Genomic DNA, 11,019 nt, shown 5'->3' with positions numbered 1-11,019 from the left:
GACCAGTTTTCTCAGTACCATTTGTTTAAAAGGGTATCTTTTATTCAATGTATTTTTTATTCTAATTTGTTACCTCTGAAAGCAGAATGCATTACAGTTCATATTATACATATAGAGCACAATGTTTTATATCTCTGGTTGTATACAAAGTATATTTACACCATTCATGTCTTTATACATGTACTTAGGGTAATGGTGTCCATCTCATTCCACCACCTTTTCTATCCCTATACCCTCTCTCTTTCCCTTCCATCCCTTTGCCCTATCTAGAATTCTTCCTTTAATTCTTCCTTGCTCACCTTCCCAACCCTACTATGAATTAGCCTCCTTAAAATCAGAGAAAACATTCAGCATTTGTTTTTTGGGGATTGGATAACTTCACCTAGAGTTACATTCTCCAATTCTATCCATTTACCTGCAAATGCCATGATTTTATTCTCTTTTATTGCTGAGTAATATTCGATTGTGTATAGATATCACATTTTCCTTGTCCATTGGTCTACTGAGGGGCATCTTGGTTGGTTCCACAGTTTAGCTATTGTGAATTGTATTGCAATAAACATTGATGTGGCTGTGTCACTGTAGAATGATGTTTTTAAGTCCTCTGGGTATAGACTGAGGAGTAGGATAGCTGGGTCAAATGTGGTTCCATTCCAAGTTTCCCAAGGAATCTCCATACTGCTTCTTATATTGGCTGCACCATTTTGCAGTCCCACCAGCAATGTATGAGTGTGCCTTTTCCCCCACATCCTCACCAAAACTTATTGTTGTTTCTATTCTTAATAGCTGCCATTCTGATTAGAGTGAGATGAAATCTTAGAGAAGTTTTGATTTGCATTTCTCTAATTGCTAGAGATGTTGAACATATTTTTCCATATATTTGTTGATTGATTGTATATCCTCTTCTGAGAGCAGTTCCTTGTCCCATTTATTGATTGGGTTATTTGGGTTTTTTTTTTGGTGTTTAGCTTTTTGAGTTCTTTATGTACCCTAGAGATATCTCTATCTGATATGCAAGTTGTAAAAATTTGCTCCCCAGCTGTAGGCTCTCTATTCACCTCACTGATTGTTTCCTTTGCCAAGAAGAAGTTTTTTAGTTTGAATACATCCCACATATTAATTCTTGATTTTAATTCTTGCACTGTAGGAGTCTTATTAAGGAAATATGAGCCTAATCCAATATGATGGAAGTTTGGACCTACTTTTTCTTCTATTAGATGCAGGGTCTCTGGTTTAATTCCTAGGTCCTTGATCCACTTTGAGTTGAGTTGCATGGTGAAAGATAGAGGTTTAATTTCATTTTGTCACATATAGATTTCAGTTTTCCCAATACCATTTGTTGAAGGGGCTATCTTTTCTCCAATGTATGTTTTTGGTGCCTTCAATGTATGTTTTGTCAAGGATCAGAAGACTGTAATTGTGTGGGTTTGTCACTGTGTCATCTATCTTTACGATTGGCCTATATGTCTGTTTTTATGCCAGTATTATGTGTTTTTTGTTACTAGAGCTTTATAGTGTAATTTGAAATTAGGTGTTGTGATACATCCAGAGCTGCTTTTTGAATTACTACTGCTTGGGCTATTAGGGATCATTTATTTCTCAAAATAAATTTAGGACTATTTTTGCAATTCTGTGAAGAATGTCCTTGATATTTTGATGGGAATTTCATTGAATCTGTATATTGTTTTGATAATATGGCAATATTAACAGTAATTCTGCCCATGAAAGTTCCTTCCACCTTCCAGTATCTTCTGTAGTTTTTTTCTTTATTGTTCTGTATTTTTCATTGTAGAGGTCTTTTACCTCCTTGGTTAGATTTATTCCTAGATTTCTTTTGCCTTTCCTTTATGTTTTGTGTGTGTGTGTGTGTGTGTGTGTGTGTGTGTGTGTTGTGGGTGGCATTGTTTTCCTGATCTCTCTCTCAGCAGATTCATTATTGGTGAATAGGAAATTTGTTGATATTTTGTGACCTATTATTTGCAGAATTTGTTTATTAGCTCCAGAAGTCTTCTGGTGGAGCTTTCTGTTTTCTTTTCTTTTCTTTTTTTTTTTTTTTTTTTTTTTTTTTTGTTCTTCTAAGTATAGGATCAACATGATCTGCAAATAGTGGAAATTTATATTTTGCCTTTCCTGTTATCCATTGTATTTCCCTCTCTTGCTATATTGTTCTGGCTAGAATTTCTAATTCTATATAGAATAGGAGTGGTAGGAGTGGATATCCTTAACTTATATTGGATTTTAAAGAAAATGTTTTTGGCTTTTCCCCATTAACTATAAGGCTTTGAGTTTGTCATATATAGTCTATAGGATGTTATGGTAAGTTCCTCCTACCCCTCATTCCTTTAGTGTTTTTATCATGAAAGAGAGTTGAACATTGTTGAAGATTTGTGTACATCTATGGAGATGATTTTGTGATTTATATCCTTAATCCTATTTATAAAGTGAATTACAGTTAATTGATTTGCAAATGTTAAACCATCCTTGTAACCTTGGGTTGAAATCAACTTGGCCAAGATATCTAATCTTCTCAATACATTGTTGAATATGATTTGCTAATATTTTATTGCAGATTTTTAAATATAATTTAATCAGTGATTTTGGTCTATGAGTTTTCTTTCTTTCGTATGTCCTTACCTGGTTCTGGTATTAGGATGATACTGGCTACATAGAATAAATTTTATTTTTTTATATTTTATGGAATAACTTGAAGAGTGTTGGCATTCTTTTTTCTTTAAAGGTCTTGTGACAATCTAAAGCTGACAATCCATAGTATCTTGGGCTTTTTTCCTACTTTTTATTGAATCAGTTTTGTAATATAATCTTTCCTAGTCATTTAACAATTTTAACTAAATTTAAAACATATTAAAAATAAGTTTTCAATAAAATCTTTTGTTCTATTTTCTACTGTATCTGTAGTTGAAGGTTCCTTTTTATTCATGGTATTATGTACTTGAGTCTTTTAACCTTTTTATTGTTCAGTTTTGTCACATATAATTTTTAGGAATTTATTTCAACCTTTCAGAAATGGAACTTCTGATTATTTTAAATATTTGTTCTATGTTATCAATTGTTGCTCTTTATTATTTCATCTAATTTCTCTGGGTTTATTCCGTTATTCCGCTAAATTTTAAAAAATTAGATGTTTAACTCATTTACTATAAGACTTTTTACTTTTTTTAAATGAACATTTTTTTAAAACTGTAAATATCTAAGTTCAGCATTAGCTGCAGCTGCAAATTTGACATGTAGTTTATTGACATATATTCACTACTACATATGAAAAAAAATTATGATTTCTTTTTTAATATGTGAGTAATTTAAAACTTTTTTAAAAGGAACTTTACTAAAGTATCTTTGAAAGCAGTATCTCATACTTGGTTTCCTCCACAATTACAGTAAATGTATGGTGCAAGCATCATGTCATCAACATCATGGTGAGGGGACTATGGCAGAGTCATAACATAGTGGGGAAATGGACCTAGGTGTGTATAGAAAGGGCCAGCGCAAGGACTGGCCTCACCTTATGACAACCATCCCTCCTGAGGCAGCATCAGTCCATTCATGAATGGTGGACGCCTATGACTTTGTAGTTTGGATCTTGAATGACCACTGGGAGGTTCATGTACTCAAGACTTGGTCTCCAGACTGTGGTGCGATTGGGAGGGGGTGAATCTTCTGAAGATGAGGCCTAATGGAAAAAAAAAAAAAAAAACATGATTTGGGGCATGCTCTTGAAGGAGTTATTGAGACCTTGGCCTCTCTCTCTCTCTCTCTCTCTCTGTTTCTTTGTCACCGTGATGTGAACAGGCCTCCTCTAACATGCATTCCTACCATGATGCATTGTTGTGTCACAGACCCAAAGCAACATGGACTAAATCCTCTGAAATTGTGAGCCAAAACAAACTTTCCTCCTTTCAATTTGTTTTTCTTGGGTATGTTGTCATAGCAATAGAAAACTGACTAACACACCTTCTACTAGGCTCTATCTCTTAAACAAAATGGGACTAAGCCTAATACCATCATACTGAGGATCAAGATGTCAGCATATGAACTTTTGAGGAAAAAATCCATATCCAAACCACAGCAGAATTCTCCCCTAGAAGCGGCAGAGTGAACATGGCCCCACATGTCTACGCCTAAATTCCAAATTGTAGCCTCTAAATGTATAAAGGATAAATTGTCACTGTTTTTTTCCTTATCTGTTTTGGAACTGGGGATCAAACCCAGCGCTTTGAGAATGTGAGGCAAGTGCTTTGCCACTGAGCTGTATCCCAGCCCAATTTCTACTGTTTTAAGCCACTCGTTTTGTGATACTAAGCTACAGAAATCTAAGGAAAATAATATTTTTGATAAAATATTTTCAATATTTTCCATGGCTTTTAATCACTTCCTGCTACTTTTCTATCCTTACTTCCATTTTGGCCATTCATATTTGCTCAGAAATAAAGGTTCATGTCATCAGTATATTATAGCTCAGTAAACAGGTATTACAAATGGTAGTCTCATTTAATCATCTCTGTAACTGTGGTCATATAGCATACTATTTCCTGTTTGTGTTTTTTAATTTTATTGAGCTTACCAGGTTTTGTTCTTCACATTTTCAAAAAAAAAAAACAGAAGAATGTGGAACACTTGTATTTATTGTCATTCAAATTGTCAGACCATTTTCAAAATATTACTTTTAGTTCTTATCTTTGTCAACATCATCCTCTTTTCCCATTTTCTAGCTTCTTCAGAAAAATGCTTAGTTCATTGCTCCCATTCTTACATGTAAAAACTTTAAAGTTGCACATTTTAATTGAGACCATTCACCAGCAGGTCTCTCTCAAGTTAGGACCAGAAAAATCAATATAAGATGTTGTTATTTCTCTATACTCAGAATAACCATGTTTTTTTTTCAGGCAAATATGCATTAATGGGTAGGACCCCAGTGGGATCCCAGGATTCTATAGAATCCAAGAAAGATTCCCACAGTCCCTTCCTCATTCAGTTCTCACAGCAGCTCCACTCTCCTCTACTTCACATTTGATCCCATACCTGTTGGTTACCTGAAGATACCTAGATTCTCAGAAGTCTTCACTCCTTTTTTGCTCTACAGAGCTTTGGAAATTACCTTTCCTGAGTGCATATTCTACCTGTCCCTGTCTCCTAAAGACCTAACTTTGTGCCCTTTGAAGTCCCTGTTAATTATCAATGAAATACTCTGAAATCTCTGCATGCTTATGAAACACACCCTTTACCTTTTCGTTCTGAGTCAACAGTCCACCTTTTCCCAGCTTCTGAAATCCTATCTCTTATCCCTTTGAAATCCGTAGTCAATTATCAACCAAATATTGTATAATATCTATGTCCTCTGGGAACCTGTCCTTCACTTATTTGCTCTAACTTGGCCAAATTTCTACGCTTCACCTGCTTCTGAAGCCCTCTTATCCCTTTTGAAATCATGGGCAACTATCAACCAAATACTCTTTAACATCAGCAACCTTCTGGAAACCTGTCCTTCAACTTTTTATTATAGGAAACATTTCTCTTCCCTATGAAAATAATGCTCCCCTTGTAGTATTTTTTTTCCCAATTGTGGCCATTTTCTGTTTCATGAGTGGTGTTTGACAGTCCTTCTTTTTTATCGCTAACTTCATATAATTAGCCCATTGTCCTTCATGAAAGACTCAACCCAGTGTTGAATGTTACATTATGTCCACATGTCACCCATTATCCATTCTTACTTTAGAGATCAACCAACTTGATTCAATTCTCTCATTCATTGACGATTCCACCTCCTTGATAACTGAATTGTTATTCCTATTATTTACAACTAGAAACTGATCAAAGCAACTATCAGATGATATTGAAAGATGGAGAAAAAAAAGATGATTTCCTAGAGATTAAGGACTTCAGTAGCTACCCAGTGTTAAGTTCTATCTGTTCCCCCTTCTACATAACCAAGCCTGGGTACAAAGACAATATATACCCAGAAATTTCAATGGGCACATACTTTAAAAATTTCTGAGCCTGGCACAGTGGCACACGTCTGTAATCCCATCAGCTCAGGAGGCTGAGACAAGAGGATCATGAATTCAAAGCCAGCCTCAGCAACAGCAAGGCACTAAGCAACTCAGTAAGACCCTGTCTCTTAATAAAATAAAAAATGGAGCTGGAGATGTAGCTCAGTGATTGAGCGCCCTTGAGTTCAATCCCTAGTACAAAGACAGGTCTGTTCTCTCAACAAGTGGATGGCAGTAAAGAGATCTTGCAGAACAGAATCCTTTTTCACCCTTTCCCAATCTCCTCCAGGCAAATACTAAGGAAAAGCCACTTACGTCCTCCACGCTGGGTTCTGCAGAGTCAGTGGGTTTCAGCCTACTTAACTAGAACTTCCCCACGAGCATAAGCAGAGGTGGAATCTATTCACAGCCCTATTGAGTGCTGCATTTGCAGAAACTGCAAGGTAGAGTTCTGTCAATCATCCCCACCTTACATTAATAGGAGAAGAGGCAATACCTCTTTCCCTCCTCTCCTGTCAATACTGCAAGGAGGAGAGTGGAACTTTGTCACCTATGTTCAACCAGCATTAAGTGAACAGTGACAAAAGAGTGGCATCTGACCCCTTCCAATTGTAGAATAGGGTAGAGTATGGAAAGGAGTCTTAAAATGGGGAGGATTCATTAATTTTTTTATTAGTTTCTAAGCAAAACCCAAGTACCCATGTTTAAGATTAATAAAAACAAAACCAAATTGTGATGAATGAATTAAGTGAATACTGATCACAGTTTACATAGACCTCTTCAGAGAACATAGAAGGCAGACCAGAATTTTACTCATAGGTTTTGAAAAATAAGTTGACTTTGAAACGAGAGTTTCCAAATCAAATCTTTACATATGTTATGAATTTAAGAAGGCTTATTGAGGGCAGGGGTGGTGGCTCAGAGGTAGAGTGCTCGCCTACCATATGTGAGGCACTGGGTTTGATTCTCAACACCACATAAAAATAAAATAAAGATACTGAAAAATAAAGAAAAAAGAAGACTTATTGACTTCCAAAGTAGAAGTTTATTATAGGAACCAGAGTCTCAAAATATAAACATATTGTAGGATACAATCCAAAATTATTAGTCATTTCAAGAACTAGGAATCCCCAATTTGAATGACAAAAAGACAATGGATTCAAACAACATGATGGCACAGTGTTAGAATTCTCTGACAAGAATTTTAAAGAAGTCACCATGCAAATGCTTTTAAGTAGCAATTGATAACACCCCTGAAAATTAAAGAAAAATAGAAATCTTCAGCAAAGAAATAATTATGTCAAATGAACAGAATGGAAATTTTAGAAGTGAAAATATAATAAATGAAATAAAAACTCACTGGGTAGGCTAATGCACAATGGAAACAAAAGAAGAAATAAACAATTATATTGAGGTGTATCAGATGGTGTATAATTGAACAATATTAGGAAAATAGTCCAGAAAAAGAAAATTACTAGAAATACCAGGATATGTGGAATAATAATAAGAGATGTAACATTTGTAGTAGTCGAAAAAAGAGAATGAGTGCAGGCAGGGGGAAAAGAAAAGTTTTTAAAGAAATAATAGCTGAAAAGTTCTCAAATGTTTGAAAAGCATAAACATACAGATTTAAGAAGCTGTATGTTTCTTAAATGAATGAATCCTCAAAAACCCTAAAATTCAGTAGTAACATAACAATAGCTCACAGGGTTGTTTTGGTTTTTTTTTCCTCACAATTTTAGAAGTTTTACATTCTTTGGTCCTGTTCTTTGGGGGCCTGTTATGAGGCAGCACTTCTTGACTGAAGAGTGTGACAGAGAAAATTCCCAAGAAATAAAAGAAAGAAAGGAAACTGGGTCCCCAAATCCCCTTCAATAGAATACGCCCTATGACTTAAAGACCTGCCTCTAGGCTCTACTTTTTAAAGGTTCTACTACCTCCCAATAGCAATTCCTCAGGACCAACCCTTTAACATGAAAGTATTTAGGGGTTTTCCACCTCTGGGTTACAAAATTCATATTCCATTAAATGAAGGCAAAATGCATTCATTCCATCATCAGAGTCTCCAAATCCTAACTGTTCCAACATTGCTTGAAAGTCTAAATCCAATGTCTCTTTCAAGACTCAAGGCAAATTTTACCTGAAAAAATATATATATAACTTAAAGAAGAAAAAAGAAAAACCCTATATATTTCTAAGACACATTGGTAGGGCATAATGAGAGTAAACGTTTTATTCTAAAAGGGAGGAAAAGGGAAATGAAAAGAAATCAACCCAAAGCAAGACCATAACCCAGAAGAAAAAACACTAACTACTAAATTTCTATGTCCAACATCTGAGGCAACTTGTGGTAGAATACAGGCCCCCATGGGCTTGTAGAGCTCTGCCCCTCCCTATAGCCTTACTGTTTGTAGTGAACATGGACATTCTCTCAGGCTAGTTCTGCCTGCTTTGTATAGCTCTCTCTAATGAATATTGGGAGTTGCTGATATCCTTACCTTCCTTGAGTCTCTACTGCATTTCCAGCTTAATTTCTACAGCTTCATGCTTTGCCCTTTGGGGAGCTTCTAGCAAGGATTCCAATCCTGCTGCACACTTTATGACATCCAGGACTTCCTCTGATATCTCAGTGGAAACCACCATGATCCTATACATCTTGCATTCAGTGTGCTTGCCAACCCAGCATCATTTGGATAATGCCAAAGTCTTCCTCTTGGATGAAGCTGTCTCTGGGCTTGCTTCAACCATAGCTGTGGCAGCCTCTGAGTAACATACCAGCTTAACATGGGAAAATGATTCCCTTGGCAGTCAAGGAAAAACAGTGTTCCCTGGGAATCTTTTCTCTTATGATTCTTCTCTTGAAAGTTTTCCAAATAATTTTGCATTTTCACTTCTCAGAGCCCATGATGGCTGTAGTCCTGCCAATTTATGAGATTCTTGAAGCATCCAAGAGCAAAGCATTTGCCTTCTTTTTGGTTGTGCTAACATCTATACCCTTCTTGGTCCAAACTTTCTGTGTGCTCTTTCTTTTCTGGCCAAGTTACAAATTTTTCAATTTTTTTTTGCTTTGTTCCTTTTTTTCTTCCCCATTCTCATGAGCTAAAATCAGCCTACAATACCCATGCTGTAGCCTGAATGCTATGCTGCCTTGAAATTTCCTCTCCCAGATAAACCAGTCCATCATCTTTAAGCTCAACCTCCCACAAAGTCTCTCACAAAGACATGGACAAAATGTTCCAGATTTTTTTAAACCATCATATAACAAGAGTGCCTTTTAGTCCAAATTTTCAAGGCAATCCTCATTTCCATCTGAAACCTCATCAACATAGCCTTTACTATCCACATTCTTGTCTTCTGAGCCCTCACCAGAATTATCTATTAAGTTCTGCATATGTATTTTAGACTGTTTCTATCCCGGTTCTACAAACAGTTCCAAACTTCTCCCTTGAGCAAATTCCAAAGGTTCTTTGCGTATCAACAGGTGCACAATAATGGCAAAGCTAGTTCCACTTCTTGGTACTAATTTTCTGTTAGTATTCTGTCACTATAATAAATAACTGAGGTAATCAATCTGTAAAGGAGACTTTGGTCCATTATCAGTTGGGCCTGTTGCTTTTGGGTTTATGGTGAGGCAGCATATCATGTCAAGAGTGCACAGTAGAGCAAAACCATTCACCTCATGACCATGAAATGCAAGAAAGAGGAAGGGATTAATGTAGCACAATACCTTTTGAGGGCACTAACCCAGTGGCATAAAGACCTGCCACTAAGTCCTACCTCTTAAAGATTTCACCATCTACCAACCACACCTCCCTGGGAACCAATACATGGGCCTTTGGGGGAAATTTAAGATCTAATATAGCAGATTCATAAATAATTTATGGATTAAAGAGAAAATATCAAAAGAAATTCAAAGATATATATTGAACTGAACCAATAGGAAATAGGATATATCAAAATCTGTGTAAATCAGCTAATGGAGTGGTTCATGGAAATACAGAGAAAACAATGTTGCTAACAGAAAACAACAAAAAAAATGATATCTCAATCAATGATCCAATCTTCCATCTCAAGATACTATCAAAAGGAGAGCGTAATAAACCTGAAGTAAGAAGAAGAAAAGAAACAACTAAGAACAGGAATCAATTGTATTGTCATGAGCAACTAATAAAAAAAAAAGAAAACAACAAAAAAATAGAAAATAATAAAACACAAGGCTAGTTTATAAAATATGCAGTAAAGTTGATAAAATTCCAATAAGTCCAAGAAAAAAAGTAGAGAAATTGTCATTATCAAGAATGAAAAAGGAAATAGTACTGCAGACTTAACAAACTTTAAAAGAATAAGAAGAGAGCACTACAAAGAACACAAAATAACCTGCATAGTGGTGCATGCCCAAAATCTCACCTGCTCTGGAGCCTGAAACAGAAGGATCAGAAGGTCAAAGCTAGCCTCATCAACTTAGCAAGAACTTGTCAAAAAAATAAAATAAAAAGAGCTGGGGATGTCTTTTAAAATTCCAAACTACCAATATACATCCAAGATAAAAGTGATATTTGAACAGTCCTATAAATATACTATAAAAGAAATTTAATTTGCAATTTAAAACCTTCTGAAGTACACTGGGCCTGGTGGTCCACACCTGTAATTGCAGTAGGTGGGGAGGCTGAGGCAGGCAGATTACGAGTTCAAAACCAGCCTCAGTAAAAGTGAGGCACTAAGAAAATCAGTGAGACCTTGTCTCTTAATAAAATACAAAAAAGGGCTGGGGATGTGGCTCAGTGGTTGAGTGCTTCTGAGTTCAATCCCTGGTACCAAAATAAATAAATAAATAAAAAGGAAATAAAGGAATCCATCTGCAATAGAAATCTCCAAACACAGAGTTTCCCTATACATTTTATTAAACATTTAAAGAAATGGTGCCCCTACACAATCCACTTCAGAGAATGGGAGGGAGTGGTTCTCCATTCATTTTACGAGTCCAGAATCTATGAGAATTGCTCAAGATGAAGCT

At 35.8% G+C, this 11,019-nt stretch overlaps 1 long non-coding RNA gene across 1 annotated transcript; it reads right to left on the bottom strand.

Annotated features, from left to right (window-relative positions):
• Positions 1-1,861: 1,861 nt before the first annotated feature.
• LOC144366069 (uncharacterized) lies at positions 1,862-9,785 on the bottom strand. Its single transcript, XR_013424922.1, has 2 exons — positions 8,504-9,785; positions 1,862-3,688 (listed from the first exon to the last, which is right to left on the bottom strand). It is a non-coding gene; the product is annotated as an uncharacterized LOC144366069 (long non-coding RNA).
• Positions 9,786-11,019: the final 1,234 nt, after the last annotated feature.

Source organism: Ictidomys tridecemlineatus, chromosome 8 (assembly GCF_052094955.1).
Source record: "Ictidomys tridecemlineatus isolate mIctTri1 chromosome 8, mIctTri1.hap1, whole genome shotgun sequence".
In the NCBI taxonomy this organism is placed as follows: Eukaryota; Metazoa; Chordata; class Mammalia; order Rodentia; family Sciuridae; genus Ictidomys; species Ictidomys tridecemlineatus.
This window is presented reverse-complemented; position numbering and strand designations above follow the sequence as displayed.